General features: G+C 45.9%; 1 long non-coding RNA gene across 1 annotated transcript; it reads left to right on the forward strand.

The window, feature by feature from the left end:
- Window positions 1–206: 206 nt before the first annotated feature.
- LOC149855463 (uncharacterized) lies at window positions 207–8,029 on the forward strand. Its single transcript, XR_016438490.1, has 4 exons — window positions 207–726; window positions 4,954–5,005; window positions 5,814–5,934; window positions 7,773–8,029. It is a non-coding gene; the product is annotated as an uncharacterized LOC149855463 (long non-coding RNA).
- The last annotated feature ends 699 nt before the right edge of the window (window positions 8,030–8,728 follow it).

Here is an 8,728-nt window from a genome sequence, read left to right on the forward strand (position 1 = left end):
CCCGACTTTCCCGCCTGCCATGCCTTGGATGTTATTATAATATGTTCTGTTTTATGATGTCACTTGTCAGGAGGGTTGTTATATATATATCTGTTGTTTTATTTTGCTCTTTGGGTGTCTCTATTAGGAATCCCGGTATTATAGAGGAAAACTTCACTCAATTATTCCCACACGCTCGCCAATATATATATTCACAATCAGATGCAGATTAACACTTGTCTTTATCTTTAGTCTTTATAACACTATACAAACTTTCATTATCTTTAAACACAAGTGGTCCCTTTCTTTTTTTTTAACAATTATATCAACTTTGTAATTCTATCTACATACTGTTCTTATTTAGCCTTTACCAGTTTGGTTGGACTGAACCTGGTTTTTGTAAACAAAGTCCCTTTAACTCTGGTTTGTCTACTGCCTTTTTAAAAATTATTATTTATTTATTTAGAACAGGCTTTTCTATTTAAGCCTTGTTATTTCTCACTCTTTACTTTTGCTATCCTGAGTGTGTATCTTTCATTTGGTGTGTGCCTGAAGCCTTGCATCCTTGTGGTCAGCACTCAGTTGTTTTCACTAAGCTTGTGGGAGTGAGTCAATTCACTCCTCTCTTTTTTATTTTTTTTGGTTTACTTTTCAGCGTGGCTGGCGTCCGCGTCTCCGGTGCCTCTTTGGAGATCTGCCCCTCGTTCTCAGAGCTCCGCTCTCTCCAGCGACGAGAAAAATCCTGAGGTGAGTGTCTTATCTCCTGGAGATCTTCTTTCTCCCTCACTTTCTCCTTCAGACGCTCTTTCTTCCTTCTCCCTTTCTGAGACCCCCTTCTCTTCTTTCTTTTCTTTTCCTGGAGCTTCTATGGTAATGGCTCCGGAAGCGGCGTTCTCCGGCTCTTTTTGCCGCATCGCTGTTTACTCTTTCACAATGAGCAACATGGGAAATTACTAATGGCAATCACAAAACATTTACATTTCTTAAATGAGGAGGAAAATAGCAAATAGCTACGTCAATCTCTGATTTTGAAAAGAATAAGGAAGTACCCAAGAGACAGTAAGAAAACAAGAAAGCAACAGGGACATACTCAGCCAGGTTCTTTAATGTGCTCCCAGTTCTACTTGGCAGTTGTACATTTTCCAGACATAAAAGTCATAGAGCAAGCATGCTGCTCATTACAATGGCATCTATCTCCATTGAAATAGGGCAAATTCCTGAAGTCCCAAAAGCAAATGGAGAGAAAAATAAACATGATCAAGGCATCAGCACTTGGCTACAGAGGGAATGCAACCAGAATTGGATGTTTGTAAAGAAAATTATAGGGGAAAGGACTTTGCCTCTGATCTGCAGAATCCCTTGGAGAAACATGTTTAAAATAAACGGGTCCATTTTTTTCCCTTTCCTGCCATATGCTCCTAATGGCATACAAAGGGTAAAAAAATAGAGAAAAGAAAAGGTGGATGAAGCATCTCAGTGGAGATGCAAAAGAAGCCCCAAAGTATTACAGCTTAGAATAAGAGTGGTTGGTCTGACATACCGGGGCAGAGGAGGAGGATGTGAGGCACCTCGTCAAAACCTGGTGCTCACGTGCCAGACTGCTGATTCCAGACACAGCCTCTCCAAAAAGTGGGCAGGGAGTGGGCACAGCCATATCTTTGTCTTGTGCCTTAGCTATCTTGGTGCATCATAAAATATATGTTAGAACCAGTATGTGCCCAACTTAACTCACATTCCAAAGCTGCGACCCCTCACGTCACAATCTCTCTCCTAGGCAGCCTTTAATCATAAACTAGTGATTTATCCTAGGAACTTAGTAACTGAGATCAACCCAATATCAGTAACTTATATCAACTATATCGCTTATATTGGATGTTGAACCCCACTAGCAATATAGTTGTCGATTACTGGTGTGTACATACAAGCACCCACCTTGCAAGTATCCAACTATGCATTTTACAGCTCTCATGCATGTGCCCATGTGCACTTTGTAAGTGATGGCAAAAATTCTAACCAGTCTCCCTCTCGTACTGCAGCTGTATGGATGCTGAACAGTCTTAAGGAAGGTTGAAAGACATGTCATGTCCTTTCTTGCTAGAAGTTTATCACTGAGAGGAAGGAAATGGGAATGCACTTGTTTCCTGTACCAGTCCTTCCAGCCCATCTTGAGTTTTCCACCTACGAATGGAGGATGTGCACCAGAGTCTAGTGTGACAGAACTTTCTGTACACCCCAAGTAGAAAATGCTACTTACTTTAACATCTTTTCAGAAGGTTTTGGAGGCTGTAATAGTTTTGTTTTGCAGGATGAAAGAGAGATGAACAGATAGTTAAAGTAAAACTTTTGGGTAAACATTAGCCTAGAACTGTAAGATACACCCCATCAATTTTCAGATGTTTTTCTTACATCTCTGTGCCACATTCTGATTTAAAATGCACAGCCCCTCCTGCTTGCTTGAAGTCAGAATCTTGTGACACTAACTTTTCACATCAGCAGATAGTGTCACTTAAGGACAGGATTATGAATTCACAGGAGTATGAAATTTGAACAAGTTAGACTCCAAAGGAGAAAACCCCAGCTTCAACTCAAATGTGTGAAATATGATGTGAACAAAAGACACAGAGAAACAACAGTGCCAGGTATATTTATTCCCCAGACAGTTGTTCACTTTTGTTCAAGTATGCACTGGGTTCCCTTCAAAAGATCTATGCTGAAGTCATGAACACAGCAGTTTAGACAGGGCACAGAATCTAATATTACTGATCGGAGCATGTTCAGGGATCTTGCTGCTTCAATAAAAAAGTTAGTGAATTTTAATCCCATTTAGAGCAATAAAACTGCCTAAGTGGTATCTTTCTTGGAAGCCTGAATTATTTCTTGAGCTGAGCCTGATAAGTGTATCATCTAAAATTGCTTCTTTCTGCATTTAGAATTGGTAAGTGCAAATAGCAGCTTTATTTCCCAGTGAAGGATTCATGTCTGGGGATAATTTACTACCTTGGAAACTATTGTAGGGAGAGCATCAAAGAGACATACTGAAGGTTGTCAAGAGAGGCTGTCAATCTTGATGATATATCTCATTAACCTCTCTGCTATGCCTAGAACAACAGAGCTGTCTTTATAATTTATTATGGGACTCCAGGCAAGAAAGAGGCCACAAGCTATAGTGGGTGGGAAGGGAATCTGGCCTTTCCTTTTCTCTCTTTTGATTCTAAGAGTCCTTTCCCCTCTAGTATGACTGCTGGAAGGAGGTGATTGAGCAGTGCTGGGGGGAGGGAGGGTTGGACATCTGGACTGTGATTAGTTCAGTCCTTTTTGCACTTTTTGTTTCTTTTTGCTATCCTGCCTGCTGCACAAGTCAACAGGGAACACCTGGTTTTGCAAATCGGTACTTTGACCAGTTGACTTTGATGGGGACTCCTTAGGTGTGTATAAGGCTTGCAGGACTGGGCACAATAAGGGGAAGACAGAAGATACTATGTTCCTGGAAGTAAATTTCTGGGATAAGCACATAGGGCATGTCCAGATGAGAGTGCATGTTTCTCTTGCCCCATCTCAAACCCCTTTGAGGCAGGGCAAGAGGCATGCACAAGACCAAAAAAATGTTCCCCGTGCTGCAAACTTGCAGTGCAGGGAGAAAATTAGACACCTGGATATCCAGGGGTCTAAAAAAAGCAGAGATTAAAAAAGCAAGACAGGGCATGGTCCCAGACCATGCCCTGAGGCAACTGGAGGCTGGGTCCCTCACGGTGACACTCTGGTTGTCAGAGCATCTCTGTGGTTGGCCCTCGCCCTGGTGCTGAAACGCACGGCCTGTCAGGCCGCATGTTCAGCACCAGGGCTCTAGTGCTAGCAAGTAAGGGGGAGAGGGGGCTGAAGTAAGGGGGAGGGAACTATGGGGGGACCCCCACTGGCCCCGCCCAGTACCCCAGCCCCCCCGACCCCTCCCCTGCCCTGCCAGTCCCCCCCAGGCCCCCAATCACTTCCCTGCCCAGCCCCATCCGTCACCTGTCCCCCAACTCCCAAATCACTTTCCTGCCTGACCCCTCCCCCTGCCTCTCCCCTCAACCCCCCCAATCACTTCCCTGCCCAGCCCCTCCCCCCACCTGCCTCCCCCCCGGTCGCTTCCCTGACCAGTCCCACCACCCACCTCCCCCCAGATCACTTTCCTGCTGAGCCCTCCCCCGCCTTCCCCCCACCCCCCCGATCACTTCCCTGTCCAGCCCCTCCCCCCACTGAGGCCCCCGATCCATGCCTCACCCCCAGCATCTCCATAGTTTAAAAAAAATGAAACACCAAGCCCCGGCACTTACTGGCAGTCTGGCTGCCATCTGTATCACTGGGGCCCCGCCTGCACACTGTGGGGCAGAGGGATGGCCCCAGCCCAGGCCCTTCTGTCCCCTGCTGCTCTGTGCTGCCCAGGGGGGCTCTGCTGCGAGTCCCTGGAGCCCCCCACCCCTACTTCTAGGGTAAGTAAAGACTTTTTCTTTTTTTTTTTTCTTTAAAGTGATGGTGCCTGGGTTGCAGGGGAAGGCCTGGGGGTTTAGGGGTGCAAGTGGGGGTGGGGTCAGGTGGGGCAGCCATTGGGGGGTCTGGGGGAGTGAGGGTGGGGCTGGGTGGGGCAGCAGCAGCAGCTGGTAGGGGATGGGACCAGGTGGAGCAGCAACAGGGCCTTGCGGGGGGGGTGGTAGTCCCTGTTGGGGGGAGGTAGCCCCTATTGGGGGTCCATAGCCATGTGGAGGCTGAATCCCCTGTTGGGGGGACCGTAATCCCTGTGTGGGGGCCCTAGGCCCTGTGGGAGGGCAGAAAAATATATATTCATCTATTCATGAATTCATGAAACATGGAACATGGATTTAGAGTTCACTTTATTAGTATGATAAGAGACTTGCTTTAACACTGTAGCTATATCAATTAAACATTGTCCAACTGATAACTGTCTGTCTCACTCTTTCTCTCTCTCTCTCTTTATAGTGGTCTTTTGTTTTACTTGTGGAGGAACATGGATTTGAGAGTATTTCACAGAGTGAGTTTGGGATATTTTTATCAGGGCTTTTTCAGTTTTCTAATAGGGAACACCAGAATTCCTGCTAGGGAGGCCAGTGGCAGGACCCTGCCTGCTCAGAGCTCGCACTTTGAACCCAGCTGGCTGTGGCTGACCTCCTGGCCAGATAGTGCTAGGAGGACATGCTTTGACAGTTAAAAGCAGGCCACCACACCCAGAACATCCCCCGGGCGATAGCTGCCCAGATGGCTGGGCAGGGGGTACATGTGGCAGTAGTGATGTACAGAGGCCAACAATGAAGCCAGAGCCTACTGGCAGCTGGCCCAGAGAAGCACATGCCTCTACTGGCTGTGCAGTCCCCATCTGGGTCTGGCAGGTGGGCAGGTCACAGCCAGGCAGCAGCCCCCACTGCCAGACTGCTGCAATGGGTCAAAGGTAAAGGGAACCCTCAAGGCTGCTTCAGCAGTCCAGCTGGCACAAGAGGTAGTGTCCCCAGGTACCAATTGGCTGGGCCCCAGAAGCTCCTGAGAGCTAGTAGCCCTGAGCTACTTGCTAGGGTGGCTTTTTATACTGCTGGGGACAGCACAGGTGCTGGCTCTGGGCTCTAGCTCCCCCTTGCTGCAGATCTGGGAGGAGCCAGGCAGGGTTATTTTGGCCCAAGTGGCACAATTTGCTCCTCAGCAAAGTGCATGTCCAAGCACATGTGCTGAGGCAAAAATCCCTGGCTCAAATTTGCACCACTTCTATTTGAGCTGCTGCAAGTGCATGTGCTTGCATGTGTGGACATGCCCATAAAGGACAATACTAGTTTTTCTCTCTCTTTGGACAGGTTAAGAAATGCAAGTAGCCACTGACTAACTGTTCCAGCCTCTCCAGTCTCCTGTTTCTCCTAACTTTAGTGGGTTGCTTCCTAAGCAGGCAGCCTACCTCCTTGCTTACCCTAAAAAACTGTGAGTGTGACTGATGTTTTCTGTTATGCCATTTAGAAATAGAACTGGTTCTAGTGCAACACAATTCATTAGTCTGTACAACCTCTGATGAACTTGGCACCTTCATTCTAATTGGCTTTGAAAAAATTGTTTACACCCTTTCATCATGGATACTTTTCTTTTAAAGGATGAAGCTTGTTCATTATAATCATCCGTTATTCATGGCAAAGGAAAAATGAACAGGTATTGTGCTTAGGATCAATTTTTTTTTTGTCAGGCTGACGCAGTTATGAAGCTCAATCCTGTAACCCATCCTGATGTTCAGCAAGTTAGGATATATATGTATATGTATACATATACACACACGTACATATATTGAACCATGTTAAGAAAAGGGATGGACTGAGACAGCTCAGATTATATACAATACCAACCACAGCCTTCACACAAATTATGGACTCAGATTCAAATTGTTTGAGGTTTGGAAACATATTAGGATTTTTTTTTTTTTTTTTTTTTTTTTTTTAGCAGAGACCTTCTCTGGACAGCACTTACCATACTCCCCGCATCGTGTAACAAAGCATAATGACAGACTGCCTCTAAGGAGATTCCCAGCCTATATCAGAAACCAAAACTAGATTCAAACAAGCTACAGAATCGCATAAGCATTGTCATCTTCTGACTGGAGCCAAAAGGAATCCTCAGCAGCTTTTCATTTCTATCAGTATAGATAAAGCTCTCTCTTACCTATGCCAAGAATGATGCAACCTCCCTGAGTTGTTCCATAAGGCATCTACTTCACCCATCTCTAAAGCTCATTTTAAAGATCTATTCTCTATACCACCTGCTACCTTCTGGACATAAGTAGTATAATGAGGACAGGGAAAAACTAATCTTAAGGTGGGACTGGACAGAGGCAAAGCATATGGCACACTCACTGGTCCACTGCTAGGGTGATCCCTAAGGGAATGTAACAGCGTAAGCAATTCAGAGCAGACAATAGGTTGTTTAAATTACATAAGGGGCCAAAATAGCCTTTGACTAGATCAGAGCAGCAGAAGCTGACTCAGAGTGCTGACAAAAGTGATGTTTTGTTGCATGATCGGCTTCCTGAAAGTGCTGTACAGCTGTGCCCTGACAGAAGTGCATGGCTGCAGAGTACTTTAAAATTGCCCAGTCACATAACAAATTAACCCTCAGTACCTGATGGTTCAGATGAAGGTGCTCTGAAGTGCAGCAACTCCATTAACTTCTGGCAGTTCCTGCCAGGAGCAAGGCTAGGCTGCATCAGCCCAGCCCTGCCCTGAGTACTGTCTTCAGAATAGGAGGGAGAGAAAGAGGGGAGGGAGCTTGGGCTGGGGTTTGTCCAGCCTGTGCTGGAGGGTGGGGTGGGTGAATTAGAGCCCCACTGAGGTGGGGGGTTCCAGTCTACCCACCCCACCCTCCAGTGCAGGCTGGGCAAAGCCCAGCCCAAGCTCCCTCCTACCTCTTCTCCCCCTTCCCATCCCAAAGACAGCACAGGAGCTAGGCTGGGGTGTGGGGCAGGACTAGGGGAATGGCTGATGAGTGGGTGGGGGAGGTTGCTGTAACTCATGGTGCATCTTGTGATGTGCCACAAGTTACAACCGGGAGCTACACGTGTCAGTACCCTCGAAGCTACCTTCCCTCTCCCATGCCTTGTTTCCAGTTCAGTATATAAGTAACTAATCCCCTAAGGGAAGGGAGGGGAAAGGGAATCTGGACATTCTTACTCATGCAAAAGTCCTATTGATTTGGGTAGAGCAGACCACAGCATCAGGTGCGAACCAAAGGGAGTCTGTGAAGATAAAACTTTCTTGAATGTTCCTTCTGACATACAGGAAGCTTGATTGGTTTCATCATTCTGTTAAATGTTAAGCCAAATACATCTCTTCGCTGGACACCAACACTGCCCTACTAGCCAAGAGGAGAAAGGTTGCTGAGAAGCAAGAACTGTATTGGTTCATTTAAAAAATTAATGCTGATGTAACAGTTTTGGCCAGATTCCTGTTGAAATGACTGCATTGCACCTTAAATACAAGGGCTTTGTTAAACCATTTATGATGATTACAACTTCATGTGGTTTTACAAAGATTGGAAATGTAAATATGTATTTCTTTAAAAAATAAAATAAAGATTTAATATACTGCTGTCATTTTAAAAATACTCTCTCCTTCACCTCATCCAGGGGGTATACATAGGACTGCCTTGTAGTGCTGGCACTTGCACTGCACTGATGACATGGGTCTCCCATGGTACAGTGCTTTCTCAGACAAAATCTCCTCTTTGGATTTCCAGGATTGGGTGTTTTAGGGCAAAAAAATGCTTCTCCCTGAAGGGTTACAATGAAGATCTCTATTGGCTTGCGGCTCAGGTAAATCAGGAGACAATGTACTCACAGAGGTATAAGTAAAAGGACAACCCTTCATTTGGGCTGCAGGAATCAGTTTCCCCATTGACATAATCTCTGTTGGAAACTCTTTTCACTTGCCTCTGGTTAACTAAGACACGTTGTAATTCACCCCCATGCAGAGGGTCTTTTCAAGGCCTGTGCCCCACTTATGAACTACTTAAGCACACCAGGCATGAAACTCCCCCTATCCCCATCTCCCATTCCCTGCTGTTTTAGCAGACACTTATGCTGTCTTGATTGTTTTGTTGGATTTGATGGGTGGGGGGAAGAAAGTTTCTACAGATCTCTTGACAACAGCATGGAAAACCCAGCATGGGGAAAAATATGAATGAGGATCTGAGAAATAAAAAAGAAAAGCACAAGGCTCTAATTGAACTGATTACT

This window comes from Crocodylus siamensis, chromosome 11 (assembly GCF_052110815.1).
Source record: "Crocodylus siamensis isolate JL-2025a chromosome 11, ASM5211081v1, whole genome shotgun sequence".
NCBI lineage: Eukaryota > Metazoa > Chordata > Crocodylia > Crocodylidae > Crocodylus > Crocodylus siamensis.